Genomic DNA, 17,852 nt, shown 5'->3' with positions numbered 1-17,852 from the left:
GTGTCAGCATTCTATTCAACAGCAAGCCTTGCCAATTCTGTTACTTCTGTTTTCAATTTTGCGTAATTGACTTGTGGATGAACTCAATGATTTTAGAACGAACAGTTCAAATGAGTTTCCTCATCTGAGGTTCACGTATTTTCTTTATCCCAGGCCTTGAAAAATATGGAAGGTAAAAGCAAGATCTCACACAAGAAATTAGAGTGCAAAATTAAAGTGATTAAAGTACATGGGATGGTGGGTAATGCAATCGTCATCAATAGAAAGCTGGCTGGTAAACAGAAAGCAAAAACGGAAGAATAAGTGGGTCCTTTACCAAGATGAAAGCAATGACTGTAGTATACCTTAAGGTTCAATGCTTGGACATTAGTTATTCACTATATAACAGGGCACGGAGGATCACAGGGGACCTGAGTCACCCCAACCACAAACTGTTCCAGCTGCTACAATCCAGGAAACAGTACCACAGCATTAAAGCCAGGACCAACAGGCTCCGGGACAGCTTCTTCCAGCTGGCCATCAGACTGATTAATTCATGCTGATACAACTGTGTTTCTAAGCTATATTGACTGTCCTGTTGTATATCTTACTGTACGCACTATTTATTACAAATTACTATAATTTGCACATTGTACATTCAGATGGAGACGTAAAGATTTTTACTCCTCATGTATGTGAAGGATGTAGGAAATAAAGTCAATTCAATATTATATATTAGTAATTTACATTAAAGCATTAAATATATTACCCCCAGGTTGCAGTTGACCTAAAGCTATGTGGGAAGATGAGCTGTGAGGAGAGTTCAGAGAGACTCTAGGTGATACAGATAAGTTGAGTGTAAGAACACAGAAAAGATAACAAGAGTAGACGTAGGCCATTCAGCTCCTCAAGCCTGTCCTGCCATGGCTGATCTGCTGGAGGGCTCCCCTTCTGTGCCAGTTCCCCATGTCCCCTCAATTCCCTGATCTTTCACCAATTTACGTACTTTATCTTTAGACACCTCCACTGATTGAACCTCCTCACCCTTTGGGGATAGAGAAAATAAGAAATTGATGACTCTCTGTCAAAGGGTCTCAGCCCAAAACGTCGACTGGACGTTTCTCCATAGATGCTGTCTGGCCTTCTGAGTTCCTCCTGCATTTTCTGTGTGTTGCTCCCTTTACTCTCAACTTTTCATTTTATTACTGCACCTAGTCTTGTAATTAAGTGTTCTGTGTGGGGAAAATGCATGACAGATGTAGTATAAAGCAGATAGATATGAAGACATCCACTTTGGTAGCAAATTGAACAGTGAATGATCAGGAAAGGGGGAGGTACAATGAGATCTGAGTGCTGTTACACACCAGTTGATTGAAAATAAGCATGCGGATGAAGCGGGCTGTTAAGAAGACAAGTTGTATGTTGGCCTTCTTAATGGGGTGAAGTGAGAACAGGAGCAGGGATGACTTACTGCAATTGGACAGCGCTTTAGTGCAATGTATTTGTGCAGTTTTGATCTCCTTTTGAGGAATGGTGTTCTTGCTGAGAAGAAAATGCAGTAGAAGTTCTCTACATCAAGTTCTATTATGGAGATACAAAAAACTGTACCTCTCTTACATTTCCTCTGTTTCTCAGATTTCTGCTCTCACCCACCACAGGAACTACTCTTTTAGTAACTTCCTGGTCCCCTCATCCTTCCCCAGCACCCCTCACTGACCACTGGCACTGTCCCCTGCAATGACAGAAGGTGCGACACTTGTTCTTAGACTTCCTCTCTCACCACCTTCCAGAGACAATATTCCCAACTCCCTCAGTACCCATTTCCATTCCCCTCCCTCCCTGTTTCCAAGAACCTATTACCCACAAGAACCTTCACCCACCAACTTTCCATCCCCTCTCCCGTCTGGTTCTGATTCGATCTGCCTTCCCTCTCTCCCCTCATGGTCCCCAATATTACCTTCACCACAAAAAAAAAGTCAAGGCCAAGACATTAAATCCTTTAAAGGAGGAATGAGATGTGGTGCTAATGACTAAAGATATTCAGGGACGTGCAGAAATAGCATTTCCACACACACAATGCCGAGGGATTCAGACAGCATCTATGGAAATGAGTAAATAATCGATGTTTCAGGCCATGTCTCTTCATTGGGACATTCACATTCACAGTGTACCGGACATGGATAATCAGCACTGCTAAAATTTGGATGTATCTCCTAGTTGGTTAGCAATTGAAATTACTCATTGATAATCATTGAAACATGCCTGCTCCATCTACAAACCACAGGTGATGTATTTGAAAGGATTACGCAGCTGGCGGTATCCTGGACCAGTAGACAGGTCTTACATGGACTTGCTTTTCCTGCATGCATTTGGCTTCAGCAGACTTCTTCTGGCATTGACAGATATAGCCAGTACATTCCTGGCTCCTAATTAGCATGCACTTCCTGCTTCCCATACTATAGGATGTTTGATACCTATCACTGAGACAATAGGTCCTTCTATATTGGAAAGCTCTATTGTTCAATGAAGGATGATTAAGTGGATTTCATATTTTGTTCTCCACTTAACCTAGGAAGTACATATTTAATCACATCACCAGCTAACATTAAGCAGTGAGATGAGAGTCCTACTGGTCTGCTTAACCATGTGAGGCATTGTATTTCCTCTGGAGCAACAATCTTTAAAGAACCTCGTGATCTCATGCTTTGGCATCTATACATCTGACTTTTTTTTTGGAAAAACAATCCCCGCCGCACATACCATAGGCACTTTTATTTATAGATAGACACATACAAATGGTAAAAATATGCACAAGACTCTAAAAACAGTTCTCCCAGAACAGAAAATTTTTGGAAGTTCAGTACCAGGAAATTGAGCACTTAAAATGTTGTATAAAATAGAAACAGTCTTTATTATTTAAATTTCTAAGAAATGGATAAAATGAGCAGACTTTGCTGCCAAACCAACTTAACCCCATCTGCTTGCATGTGGTACATACCCTTCTATTCTCCGCTTCTTCACGTTTGTCTAACTGCCTCCTAAACATTGATACAGTGCCTATAAGTAGCATGCACCCCACCCCTAAAAGTTTTCATGTTTCTTTGTTTTACATTAAATTATGGTGGATTTAATTTGGCTTTCTTGACACAACAGAAAAGACACTTCCATGTCAAAGTGAAAACATTTCTTCAAACTGGTCTAAATTTATTACAATTATTTAACAAATAATTAATTGCATAATTACTCACCCCCCTCAAGTCAGTATTTAGTAGATGCACCTTTGGCAGCAATTACAGCCTTGAGTCTGTGTGGATAGGTCTCTATCAGTTTTGCATATCTGGACACTGCAATTTCTCCCATTCTTCTTTACAAAACTGCTGAAGCTCTGTCAGATTGCATGGGGATTGAAAATGGACAATCCTTTACAAGACCAGCCACAAATTCTCAATTGGATTGAGGTCTGGACTCTGACTTGGCCACTCGAGGACATTAACTTTGTTGCTTTTAAGCTATTCCTGTCTAGCTTTGGCTTTGTGCTTGGGTCATTGTCTTGCTGGAAAACAAATCATCTTCCAAGTTGTAGTTCTCTTGCAGACTGCATCAGGTTTTCCTCCAGGATTTTCCTGTATTTTGCTGCATTCATTTTACCCTCTACCTTCACAAACCTTCCAGGATCTGCTGCAGTGAAGTATCCCCACAGCATGATGCAGTCTCCACCATGTTTCACAGGACGGATGGTGTGTTTTTGATGTGCAGTGCTTGGCTTACACCAAACAAAAAGCTCAATTTTGCTTTCATCAAACCATAGCAGCTTCTTCCAGCTGACTTCCGATTCTCCCACATGCCTTCCGGCAAACTCTCTCAGAGATTTCATGTGATTATTTCCCCCCAACAGTGGCTTTCTCTTCGCCACTCTCACATAACGTTATGACTGTTGAAGCAACCAGGCAACAGTTGTTGTATCCTGTTCTCTCCTATCTCTGCCACTGAAGCTTGTAGCTCCTGCAGACTGTCACAGATCTCCTAGTGATCTTCCTAACTAGTCTCCTTCTTGCACAGTCACTCAGTTTTTGTGGACATCCTGCTCTAGGGAGAATTACAACTGTACCATATTCTTTCCATTTCTTGATGATTAGTTTAACTGTATTCCAAGGGATATTCAGTGACTTGGAAATTTTCTTGTATGCATCTCCTGACATACAGGAGATGTCACTTGGAGTGTTCTTTTGTCTGCATGGTGTAGTTTTTGCTAGGATACTGACTCACCAGCAGTTGGACCTTCCAGATATATGTGTATTTTTACTACAATCAATTGAAACATCTCCTGTTATCTCCATTTAACTAATTATGTGATTCTTAAGACAAATTGGCTACACCAGAGATGATTTCTTGTGTCATATTGAAAGGGGTGAATACTTAAGCAATCAATTATTTTGTGGTTTGTATTTGTAATTAATTTAGATCACTTTGTAAAGATCTGTTTTCACTTTGACATCAATGAGTCTCTTTCTGTTGGTCAGAGTCAAATTAAATACACTGCGATTCAATGCTAGAAAACAATAGAACATGAAAGCTTTCGGGGGGGGGGGTGAATACATTTTAGAGGCACCTTGGGAAAAGAGTATGGTTTGTACCCTTTTTTTCCTCTCATAATTTTAGATACTTCTATCAGGTCATCCCTCAGCCTTTAAGAGACCTGAAAAAAACAAACTCTTCTTATGGCTAATATGCTACAATCCTAGCAATATTTGGAGAACTGTTCTGCACCCTTTCCAAAGCCTCCAAGTCCATCCAGTGGTGTGGCAGCCAGAAATGGACATAAGACCTCAATGACGGCCTAACCAAAGTTCCATGCAGCTGCAGCATAACTTCCAGATTTTAATACTCAATATCCCAGCTATTTGAAGGCAGGCATGCTGTATATCTTCTTTACTGTCATATCCACTTGTGATGCCACTTTCTGGGAACTATGGACTTTGATACCAAGATCCCTCAGTACATCAATGCTCCTAAGGTTCCTGCCATTTACTGTATGCTTTTCTCTTGCATTTGGCCTCCCAAAATGCATCACCACGCACATGTCCAGATTAACCTCCATCTGCCATTCCTCTGTCCATATTTCAATGTCATCTATATTCTGCTGTATCCTTTGTTGACCTTTCTGACCATCAATTCAATTCTCATGTCATCTTCAAATCTACTAACCAGGTCACCTACATTTTCATCCAAGTCATTAAAATACATTAAAAACAACAGAGTTCCCACCACTGATCTTTGAGGAACAACACTGATGACAAACCTCGGAACAGAAACCACTACCCCCCTTCACTACTACCTTTTATATTCTCTGATTAAGTCAATTTACTATCCAGCTTATCAATTCATCAAGGATCCCATGTCACTTAATTTTCTGGTTGATTGAGGTTTACTAAAATATTTTACTAAGTACACGTGGACAATATCCATTGCTCTACCATCATTACTCATTTTCATAACTCAAGAACTCAGTTAATTAGTGAGACTAGACCCCACCCACACAAAGTGATGCTCATCATACCTAATATGTAATGCACACAAAATTCTGGAGGAACTCAGATGATCAGGCAGTATCGATGGAGAGGAATAAAGAGCTGACATTTCGGGCCAAGACCCTTCATCAGGACCTAATATGTCTGCTTTTCCAAATGAAAGTAAGCTTTGCCTATGAGAATATCCTCCAATAATTTCCCTACCAATGATGTGAGGCTCACCAGCCTATAGTTTCCTGAATTATCTGAGTTGTCCTTCTTAAACAAGGATAATATTGACTGTTCTCCAGTCTTCTGGGATCTCATTACTGACTAAAATGGATACAAAGATCTCTGAAGGCCCTATCAATTCCTTCCTTGCCTTTCCCCAGTATCCTGGAATAGATTTCAGCAAGTCCTGGTGAATTAACCACCTTAATGTTTTCTTTAAAGATCCAATACCAGCTGCTTCTTAATATTGACCTGCCCGAGAGAATGAGCATACCCCTCCCTCATCTTGCCATCATCTATGTCCTTCTCTGTGATGAATACCAATGAGAAGAACTCATTTACTCTGGTTGGAATGCTCAGCAATGAATTGTTAATGTAGTTGTAGCATATTGTGTTTGCAATACCAGTCATCGTTTTTTGTCAGTATTCTTATCTGGGAAAAGACATGGTCGGTGATTATTCAGCACTGGGATCATGCAGGCAGGTTATCTCCAGGAGGACTGCTGCCTCTTTGTACTTATTGATGATACAGATCATCTTCAATAGAAACGTATGAAGTTAAAGAAGACAGCTTCATCACTTTGCATGGTTTTCTTTGGAAAAGTTTTGTCTTTGTTTAAGGCATGAACAGGGCAGGCACATTTTGTATCTTGTTTACTGAATATTTGTTAAAAGTATATTGATTTATTTTCAGGTGAACTCAGTACCTTGGTGTTAATTGCAACTCATCGATTACTTTGAGTGTAATTTTACCCTTTTTTTCTGATCTTGATATTTCTGCTTCATACTCCATGAGCAGTCATTTACCTAACCTAAACTGATGGTTGGCATTGACAGGAAGGGCCGAAGGGCATACGTCCATGATGTTTGACTCAGTGTGAAAGGAGGCAGGTGGTAGTAGCCACCTGAACAACAGACATAAGTTACATCCTCTGTTGGTCCTCCGTGTTTTCCTATGCACACAGTATCCAAAAGCAAAAATATTTTAAAAAGGAGAAATTCACAAAAAGGAAAAAAAAATCTGGAAAAAAATAACCTATTTTAAAAAATATTACCACTGAATCAACAATAAATAATATGCTTTACTTTTTCTTTACTGTTTATTCAATTTCCTGAATTATGGAGGATGAGGTCAGATGGTAGCTGCAAATAGCATTAAAGCAACTTAACATTTCTACTTCTTTCAGCTTCCGGAACAAATAACTCAGTGTTCCTGCCTTTGTTCCCTTGAGGGACAATTCAATCCCCTTCCTTTCTGATGACTCCAATTCTGCTCATAAAACTGTATTATGCCATAATTTAGAAGGTTTTTATAGAAAACAGTACCCTGGGGTCCAATTGAGCATCATGAATTTTGTTTCTGTATGTTAATTGCTTGCTGTATTTGATTTTAATAACAATATATGTCAGGTTGAAAGCTCATGCTATAGAAGTTTAAGATAAAGCCCTCACTGAGGATGTAGATCTGACTGTGACTTTAATACAGTTCCATTGATGAACAGATTGATCAAGGTTTATTGATCCAGGCCTACAGACAGTCATGCCTAAACATTCAACTTACAGTGGAATATAATTTATCAAAACCAGAATGCACTGCTGAGTGTTCAGTCTGAGGCAGGGAGGAAGACTGGCCATCTCCCGCCCACTGTGTCTTTCTCAGGTGGCAACATCAAAGCTGAAATATCTGAGAAATCTGAGATACGTTTGTAATGTTTACAGTTGTGGTTGTCACAAGTGTGTGAATGTTCTACATTCTGAACTTCATTGTCAGAAGTGGAAAGTGCCCATGCATGTTCTTTTTTGATATGGGCTGGATGATGCACGTTGGTGGTCACTTGGACTTAACAGAGTGAGGTCTTGACCCATTGGCTTGAGAATCCAAGAGAATTAGAGACCAGGCCCTGCTGCTAAGTTCCAAATTGTGCCATACCTACCCATAGGCACACATATCTATTCTGGCATACGTTGAAAGCACAAAGCTTTAATGTTTTCTTCAAGATCCTGCTCATACCTCAGTGTTTCCTTCTTCATTCTCACCCTGTGTCTGCCCTTTAGTCTCCACTGAGCAGGGAGAGAATGAGGGTGTGGGAGTTGGCGTTTTGGACAGGTGCTGAGGTGGAAGGGATGGAAGATGGGGGGGGTGGGGGGAGGGAAGGTGTATTATGAAGGATCCTTTGATAGCACTGTGAGTCTGGGGGTCCAGTTACTTGAAAATTATGTTTATAAAATCAACATCATTCATGTGCCTTGATAGTGGATTTTCCCAATGCTCAGAATTCTGTTGGAACTACATTCTCACTTAATAAAGCAACACCCAAAAAATACTGGAGGAACTCAGCAGGCCAGGCAGCATCGAAGGAAAAGAGTAAAGAGTCAATATTTTGGGCCAAGACCCTTCATCAGGACAGAATAAGTCCTGGCCTGAAACGTCAACTGTTTTCTCTTTTCCATTGATGCTGCCTGACCTGCTGAGTTCCTCCAGCACTTTGTATGCGTTCCTTTGGATTTCCTGCATCTGCAGGTTTTCTCACGTTTGTGTGACATATTAAAAGCTTTTTTAAATAAAATCTTCAGATCCTTTTAAGACTGCTGTAATTTCAGGAAACATCCCTGCTGCTTCAGTGGTCTCAAGGGAGAGAGGATGACTTCCTTCTGTGCGTCTGAGGTGGTTGATAAGGTCAACATGGAGACTGAAAATGAGGTAGGGGGCAGCTTACAGGGACTGCTGATCTTAACTAAGGTGGTGGTAGCAGTGCTGTAACTCACCGAGCAATTCAGGAGGTGACAGAAGGGATTGCCTTGTGAACACCTTACAGTAACTCCATCACAAACATGTGAGTGCTTAAGGGTAGAATATTAGGCTGAACTATTCTGTCTTCCATTGTACAAATGCATGCTCAAAGAAATTCAAAACTGTGCATAATCAAGGGCTGATGGGAGGGCAGAAAATCAGCAGAGAAAATTAACCAGGAAAATGATTCTGGGAAGTTGATACTCTGCAGTCAAAGCAGCAACGGTATTTTGTGACGTATTTGGCCTGCCTTGCCTTTCTTTAGTCTCTCGGTTTCCCCTGTATTCTGGGAGTCTAGCAATTATCTAATGCTGCACAGTTTTACACATATAACTTTTAAAGATCTTGTGACAGATCAGGGTGGCAGCTGTTTCCATTACCTCGTCTCTGTTAATCAAAGCTATTGTGTAAAAACAGAACATGCAATATTGTTTAAACAGCGTTTTCCTATAATTCTTTTAACGCACTTCAGGGGACCTTTTAAAACATTTCCTTTGATGAAATAATTTGTTAAAATCAAGTTGGCTGCTGTACAAGGGATTAAAAAAAATTGTACTAACATAAATGAGTGAATTAATACAAGAATGTTTGTTAAATAAAATGTAGTTACTTTTATCCAAGTTAAATAGATGTTCTTTTTTGGTATTTTAACATTGAGGAAAAGAAAGCAATTTGCCACTGAGAGTCAGGGTAAAGTGACATCAGGTCAGTTGTGAAATAGGTCAGGTGAATGAGAAAGCTGTCCCTGTTGTGCTTCAACAATGCCCCTCAATCACAGGCTCAGAAGAGTTCCTTCTAATTGCATCTGTGTACAATTTTGCATTAGGCATTATTGTGACCTCCAAGTCGGACTGTTGAATGCTGCTGATTCGAAATAGTGCCTTCTCCTAATTGGATCTCTGGCAAGTAGAGAGAGGAAACATTTATGCCATCAATCAGTATTGGATTCAAGGCTTCATTCCACAGATGGAGGACTCTACTAACCCAATCTTGGCTTCCCCTAGATAAGCTATTTGAGATGGATGAATTAACCTCCATTCCCCGTTGCACTCTGGATCATGGAATGGCAACTGATCAGAGAAACGGATATTGAAAGTGGAGCCAAAGATTTGAGATCACACTCTCGAGTGGAACAAGTTGTTTATGATGGTCACAGGATGTAGTAAGGAACAAAGTACTAATATGAGAAATATAATCTCAGGAAGAATCTGCTGCCTCAAAAGCAGTTGTTAGAAGCAGACCAAATATTTTAACTGGACAAACTCCTGCTCTTTTGAATGTTAACTAATTCCTGCTACAATTCACACTAACCTCATGATTGGTGGTAATGAATAGAAGTAAAGAAAATGAGGTTTATGATATGCTTTTGTCGACAAGGGAGTAATATGACTTTGCAACAGAATTATGGATTTTCATAACTGCTGCTTCTCATTTGGGTGTCTTTTGGACCTGGGATTAAATGGGGCTAACAGGCCAGAATAGGAAGCTCTTTGTCTCTTAGGAGACCCAAAAGGTCACAAACGATCACAGTCATTGCTAATCTACAGGTGTAAAGGAGGGGTTTGGAGGTGGATGTGGAATTCGATCAATGCAGAGGTTTATTTTCCTGCTCTTTGCATCTGGGTGCTCATGCCCTGCAGGGTTTGATGCCATGGTATGATAGCCATTTTTTCTTGTTTCTGGGACATAGCCAGTTGGATTGAAAGTTGGGTTTGCATTTTGCAGCAGATCTCATCTTGATAATGGGATGGGAGAATCAGAATCCCTGACATATGACATGAAAGTTGTTGTTTTGTGGCAGCTGTACAGTGTGAAGTCGCAAAAATCTGCAAATGTTAAAATTAAATAGATCAGTGCATGAAAAGGAATAATGTAGTAATGTTCATGATTTCTTGGCCTGTTCAGAAATCTGATGGCAGAGGGGAAGAAGTTGTTGCTGAATTGTTGAATGTGGGTTTTCAGGCTCCCAACCCTCCTCCGTGATGGGAGTAACAGGAAGAGGGTATATCTCACATGGTGAAGGTCCTTTTATGATCAATGCTGCCTTCTTGAGGCACTGTCTCTTAATGCTGTGCTGGATGGTGGGGAGAGTTGTACCCATGATGGAGCTGGCCGAGTCTATCGCCTCTGCAGCTTCTTGTAATCCTGTCCGGGGGTGCCTCCATTCCAGGCTGTGATGCATGCAGTCAGAATGCTCTTCACATTTTCATTGACACACCAAATCTTCTCAAACTCCTCACAAAGTAGAGCTATTGGCATGCCTTCTTTGTGGTGGCATCCAAGTGTTGAGCCCAGGATAGATTCTCTGAGATGTTGGCGCCCAGAAACTGGAAGTTGCTCACCCTTCCCACCACCGACCCCCTCAATGAGGAATGGTGTGTGTTGACATTTACAGCCACTTCCTTGGTCTTGTTGACATTGAGTGTGAGGTTGTTGTGGCAACACCACTCAATCAGCTGATTTATCGTACTCCTCTAAGCCTCCTCATTGTCATCTGAAACTCTACCAACAATTGTAGTGCCATCAGTGAATTTATAGGTGGATTGAAAAGGCTGAGGTGAGTTCCTGTTCGAGTGGGTATATAATTTGGAGGTTGGAGAGGGGTAAATTAGTCACAAAGGAGATGGTTTATGGTAGCACAGGGAGAAAACCTTTTGTACTTTGGAACCTAAAGGAAGAAAATGATGAAAGAGAACTCTATATTTATTAAAAAGGCATATTCCACAGTAGAATGTGTCACTTTGTGCTTCAGTGGAATAGATTTGTTGAGTTAAGAAGTATTGATCATGATCTCCCCCTGTATTCCTGAGACGTGAGGCTACATAGGAGAGAGGACGGCTACTACAGGGCTGAAGTAGTTGTCAATTTGCAATAACCCGGATGGTTTGAGTTCTTTTGGGGACTGAACAGTAATAAAAGCCAAAAAGATCCCAGCAGTCATTCTTGGTGCTATCCTTTTAAAAAAAAACAGAAACTTTTGAGTCTTGGGGAATTCCCGCTTCCCTTGATTTTTTTTGGATATCTCTGTCTACAGTTCCCCAATTCTGAAATGGCAGGTGGAGGCCTGGCATCAAGGCAGTTTGGATGTCTGCCCTGTTTCCTGTGCTTGGGTACATGAACTAAATGTCCTCCTGATATGAATTGCAGTAACACTATTTTGACCGTTGAAGTTAAAGTGTGGGAATATTCCTATAGCAGACTCATCAGACACTTTGTTTCAAAGGGATTAGAAATCTTCTGGTAAAATGGGTGAAGGAATTTAGGATTAAATGTTTCATCCACATTTACTCAACAAGTCAGTGATTCATGTAATATGAAATAGAATGCTCTGGGCAAAAAAAAAACTGGGCTTGTACTCAAGGTAAAACAACACTGGGGTCTGAAAAAAGAGGGAAAAAAACAAAGTCAGAAAGTTAAGTGATCCATTTTCTTCATTATATGGTCCCAGACCAATGTTTTATTGCTGTAGTTGATCTGCAATACATCACAATAGTTGTTGTAGACTCAAAGAAATGCAAAACCATGAAAGTGTGGTGCTTTTTATCTTGCTTGCAGGATAAGAATATTAAATTACACATTGAATAAAATACTAGTCTTGTTTTCCAACATATTTTACTTTGGAACAAAGCAGAATCAGGTGAATGAAATCATCACTAGCAATATTGCTGCATGGGTTTTAAATAATGAGGTACTTGCATTTAAGTAGGTTTACAATGAAGTTAAGTTTAGTTGAGTAAGTCACTTGTAATTCTGATCTCAGTAAAGTGATTATTGCCAGTACAAACGGTTTTACAAGGACAGTCTTGTGTTAATTCAACTATAAAGTAGGCTGTGGTATTGTAACAATTAAGTTAAAGGCATTCCAGAGCCTTGTGGATCAAGATCCCGGAGCTTCTTTGCTGAATTTTTGATCTGTTAAGTCTGATGAAGTGTCTCAGTCCTAAAGGTCAACTATTTACTCTTTCCCGTGGATGCTGCCTGGCCTACTGAGTTCCTCCTGCATTTTGTGTATGTTGCTTTCAATTTCTGGCATCTGCACATTTGTTTAGGTTTGTAATGGCAAATCCTGTTAGGCTAACAGACTCTACACAGCTCAATCCCTTAACATAATCCTGGCATGCACAGCTTTGCAGTAATAATAACCATCACAGCACAGCAATCAATAATATTGATTGGCATCTGTTTAGTTCTAATATTGATTGGCATCTGATTAGTTCCAATGGTTTAGATAGGGCAGAGTATGTTAAGTGTGTCCAGGACGGATTCCAGTCATAGTATGTTGACAGGCCGACTAGGGGGAATGCCATACTAGATCTATTACTAGGTAACAAACCAGGTCAGGTCACACATCTCTCAGTGGGTGACCATCTGAGGGACAGTGATCACTACTCCTTGGCCTTTAGCATTACCATGGAAAAGCAAAGAATCAGAGAAGACAGGAAAAATTTTAATTGGGAAAGGGCAAATTATGAGGCTGTAAGGCTAAAACTAGTGGGTATGAGTTGGGATGATGTTTTTGTAGGGAAATGTACTATGGACATGTGGTCGTTTAGGGATCTCTTGCAGGATGTTAGGGATAAATTTGTTCCGGTGAGGAAGATAAAGGGTGAAGGAAGCATGGGTGACAAGTGAGGTGGAGAATCAAGTCAGGTGGAAGAAGGCAGCATACATGAGGATTAAGAAGCAAGGTTCAGATGGGTCTATTGAGGAATATAGGGTAGCAAGAAGGAGCTTAAGAAGGGCTGAGGAGAGCATGAGAATGCCTTGGCGAGTAGGGTAAAGGAAAACCCCAAGGCATTCTTTAATTATTTGAAGAACAAAAGGATGACAGGACTGAAGGTAGGACCGATTAGAGATAAAGGTGGGAAGATGTACCTGGAGGCTGTGAAAGTGAGCAAGGTCCTCAGTGAATACTTCTCTTCGGTATTCACCAATGAGAGGGAACTTGATGACAGTGAGGACAATATGAGTGAGGTTGATGTTCTGGAGCATGTTGATATTAAGAGAGAGGAGGTGTTGGAGTTGTTAAGATACATTAGGATGGATAAGTCCCTGGGACCTGACAGAATATTCACCAGGCTGCTCCATGAGGTGAGGAAAGAGATTGCTAAGCCTCTGGCTAGGATCTTTATGTTCTCGTTGTCCATGGGAATGGTACCAGAGGATTGGAGGGTAGTAAAAAAAGGTAGTTCAAAAAAGGTAGTAGGGATAGTCCAGGTAATGATAGACCAGTGAGCTTTACATCTGTGGTGGGAAAGCTGTTGGAAAAGATTCTTAGAGATAGGGTCTATGGGCATTTAGAGAATCATGGTCTGATCAGGGACAGTCAGCATAACTTTGTGAAGGGCACATCGTGTCTAAGAAGCTTGACAGAGTTCTTTGAGGAGGTGACCAGGCATGTAAATGAGGGTAGTGCAGTGGCTGTGATCTACATGGATTTTAGTAAGGCATTTGACAAGGTACCACACAGTAGGCTTATTCAGAAAGTCAGAAGGTATAGGATCCAGGGAAGTTTGGCCAGGTGGATTCAGAATTGGCTTGCCTGCAGAAAGCAGAGGGTCGTGGTGGAGGGAGTACATTCAGATTGGAGAGTTGTGACTAGTGGTGTCCCATAAGGATCTGTTCTGGGAGCTCTACTTTTCATGGTTTTTATTAACGACCTGGATGTAGGGGTAGAAGGGTGGGTTGGCAAGTTTGCAGACGACGCAAAAGTTGGTGGTGTTGGGGATAGTGTAGATGATTGTTGAAGATTGCAGAGAGACATTGATAGGATGCAGAAGTGGGCTAAGAAGTGGCAGATGGAGTTCAACCCGGAGAAGTGTGAGGTGGTGCACTTTCGAAGGACAAACTCCAAGGCAGAGTACAAAGTAAATGGCAGGTTACTTGGTAGTGTGGAGGAGCAGAGGGACCTGGGGATACATGTCCACAGATCCCTGAAAGTTGCCTCACAGGTAGATAGGGTAGTTAAGAAAGCTTATGGAATGTTAGCTTTCATAAATCGAGGGATAGCGTTTAAGAGTCATGGGGTAATGATGAAGCTCTCTGGTTAGACGACACTTGGAGTACTGTGTCCAGTTCTGGTCGCCTCACTATAGGAATGATGTGGAAGCATTGGAAAGGGTACAGAAGAGATTTACCAGGATGCTGCCTGGTTTAGGGAGTATGCATTATGATCAGAGATTAAAGGAGCTAGGGCTTCACTCTTTGGAGAGAAGGAGGATGAGAGGAGTCATGATAGAGGTATACAAGTTATTAAGAGGAATAGATAGAGTGGACAGCCAGTGCCTCTTCCCCAGGGCACCACTGCTCAATACAAGAGGACATGGCTTTAAGGTAAGGGGTGGGAATTTCAAGGGGATTTTAGAGGAAGTTTTTTTACTCTAGAGAGTGGTTGGTGTGTGGAATGCCTGAGTCAGTGGTGGAGGCCGATACACTAGTGAAGTTTAAGAGAGTACTAGATAGGTATATGGAGTAATTTAAGGTGGGGGGTTATATGGGAGGCAGGGTTTAAGGGTCGGCACAACATTGTGGGCCGAAGGGCCTGTACTATTCTATGTTCTATGTAATAATGCTCACTAGAGCAATAATTAACAAGAATTTTGGTGTTTGAAAGGGGTTTGCAGTAGGGAAGTGTGAGGACAATTGGAAGACAACTTGGGTGATTTTCTTAATGTTAGATGATTAGGAACTGCAGGGAATCAAATTAATTTATGCTCATGAGAAAGAAAAGCTCCTAAAGACTGGAGCAAAGAAAGTAAACTGCTGGAGGAACTAAGCAGGTCACAGAGCATCTGTGGAAGCAAAGAGATGGTCAGGGTTTACTACTGGACTGATTATTGGTATAATAAGCAATTTTAAGAAGCCTATTGGAATGGTAGGACAGATTTGAGGGGCTTTTTTTCAGCCTCGTGGTTATCCATATTGAGAACTTTGAAGTTATCACATTTTCTACTTAGAGCTGTTCCATGAACTCTGCAATTTAATAGCAACACTTTTTCTTCATCTTAATATTGTGTTGTTGATATTACAACAAGAATATATGAAGCTAATCTTAAATAAATTAGATTATGTTAAGGTAAGAACAAAATAATGGTCAGGCAGAATCTATAAGGAGAAACAGAGTCAATGTTTCATGTAAATGACCTTTCATTAAAATGCTTCACAGAAGTGTTAACTTTGTTCCTTTCATTATTTTCCAACAAATACTTCCAGTGTTTATTGTTTAATTTTACTTCTGTGATATAGTAGTTGAATAATAATAATATTAATAATTGCTGTATTAGTGTTTGCTGAGGTCTAAAGACAGAAGGGTATTGGCCCTTGAAGGCATTCTTAACATGGCAATCATATAGACAGTGGCTGTGAGGCTGTAGGAGTTATGGAGGGAACTGCCAGTTTTACTCAATGTAATTAACAGGTTTGTTAGAGCTGTTGGGGAGGGTTTAAACTAATTTGGCAGGAGGATGGGAACTGGACTGAAGAGGTTCAGAATAGAACGTATGTTTAAAAAAGCAAACAAAGTAGGCAATCAGACTGTCAAGAAGGGCAGGCAGACGATAGGACAAAATTGCAGTCAGCAGAGTGAGTATAAGTGCACTAGGAATGCAGAATCAAAAAGTGTAGCAAATGTAGTACTCAAAGTGTATTTGAACAAGTCTAAGAAATGAGGTGGATGATCATGTTGTACTTCTGCAGATTGCCAGGTATGATGCTGTGGCCATCACTGAATTGTAAATGAAGGATGGTTGTAGTTGGGAGCTGAAGATCCAAGGTTGTATGTTGTATTGGAGAGATAGGACAGTAGATAGTGGGGGTGGCGTGGCTCTGCCAGTAAGGAATGGCATCAAATCAGTAGAAAGATGTGACAAAGGATTGGAAGATGTTGAATCCTTGTGGGTTGAGTTAAGAAACAGCAAGAGTAAAAGGATCCTGATAGCATTTATATTCAGGCCTCAAATGGTAGCTGGGATTTGGACTACAGGTTACAATAGGAAATAGAAAAGACGTGTCAAAAAGGCAATGTTATGATAATCATGGAAGATTTTAACATGCAGGTTGATTGGGGAAAATCAGGTTGGTAAGGGATCACAAAGCAGTGAATTAATGCCTATAAGATGGCCTTTTAGAGCAATTTGTTGTTGAGCCTACTAGGAGATTAGCTGTACTGGATTGGGTGTTATGTAATGAACTGGGGGTGATTAGGGAGCTTAAGATAAAGGAACCATTAAAGGCAGTAATCACAATATGATTGAGAACTTGGTTGAGAAAGTAAGGTTTGACATAGCAGTATTTCAATGGAGTAAGGGAAATTACAGTGGTATGAGAGAGGAGTTGGCCAAAGTACATTGGAAGAAGCTGCTGGCAGGGGTGGCAGCAGTGCAGCAATATCTTGAGTTTCTGGGAAAAATGACGAAGATGCAAGATAGATGTATTCCAAAAATAAATAAATACCCACATGGCAAAGTAGTCCAATGGTGACTGGCAAGGGAAGTCAAAGCTGATGTAAAAACAGAAGCAAAAATGAGCTGGAAGGTAGACCATTGGGAAGCTTTTAAAAATCTACAAAGGGCAACCAAAAGGATCATTAGTACAGAAAGGATGTTTTTCAAGTATATAAAAAATAAAAGAGTGATGAGCGTGGATATAGGACCACTAGAAAATGAGGCTGGAGAAAAAATAATGTGGGGAGGGAGGTGGGACAAGGCAATGGCAGATGAACTAAGTGAATATTTTATGTCAGTTTTAATGTGGAAGGCACTAGCAATGTGCCAGATGTTGATGGGTGTGAGGGAAGAGAAGTGAGTGCAGTTACTATTAGAAGGGAGAAGGTGATCAAAAAGCTGAAAGACCTGAGTCACCCAGGCCAGATGAACTGCACCCTAGGGTTCTGAAAGAGGTAGCGGTAGAGATTGTGGAGGTATTAGTAATGATGTTTCAAGAATCTTTTGACTCTGGCATGGCTCTGAAGGACTGGAAAATTGCAAATGTCACTCCACTCTTTAAGAAAGGAAGGAGGCAGCAGAAAGAAAATTATAAAAAATGTTATGGATTTCTTTCTTTCTATTAATCCACTAGGTAAAGGTTTAATATCATTTATACGTGATCAATTAGCATCCTTACGGCGTGCCCCTGTGGATAAAATTAGAATGGCTTGGGAGCATGATTTAAATATCTCCTTATCTGATGAGACTTGGGACTCGATTCTCAAATCAGTTAATTCAACCTCTCTTTGTGCTCACCATTGCCTTTTACAGTTTAAGATTGTTCATAGAGCCCATATGTCTAAATCTAAACTATCCCGATTTTACCCTAATATTAGTCCTCTTTGTGATAAATGCAAAAGG

The 17,852-nt window shown here is 40.6% G+C and overlaps 1 protein-coding gene across 5 annotated transcripts in view; it reads left to right on the top strand.

The window, feature by feature from the left end:
• The window catches only part of alcama (activated leukocyte cell adhesion molecule a), a 342,013-nt gene that overhangs the window by 241,455 nt on the left and 82,706 nt on the right, over window positions 1-17,852 (top strand). Inside the window, exon 2 of one of the 5 annotated variants that reach the window (XM_059968531.1) lies at window positions 8,319-8,418. The exons of the other annotated variants lie outside the window; for them this stretch is intronic. The gene's annotated coding sequence lies outside the window, so the exon portion shown is untranslated. The remainder of the gene's footprint in view (window positions 1-8,318; window positions 8,419-17,852) is intronic. 5 annotated transcript variants of the gene reach the window in all.

This window comes from Hypanus sabinus, chromosome 4 (assembly GCF_030144855.1).
Source record: "Hypanus sabinus isolate sHypSab1 chromosome 4, sHypSab1.hap1, whole genome shotgun sequence".
NCBI classification, from domain to species: domain Eukaryota; kingdom Metazoa; phylum Chordata; class Chondrichthyes; order Myliobatiformes; family Dasyatidae; genus Hypanus; species Hypanus sabinus.
This window is presented reverse-complemented; position numbering and strand designations above follow the sequence as displayed.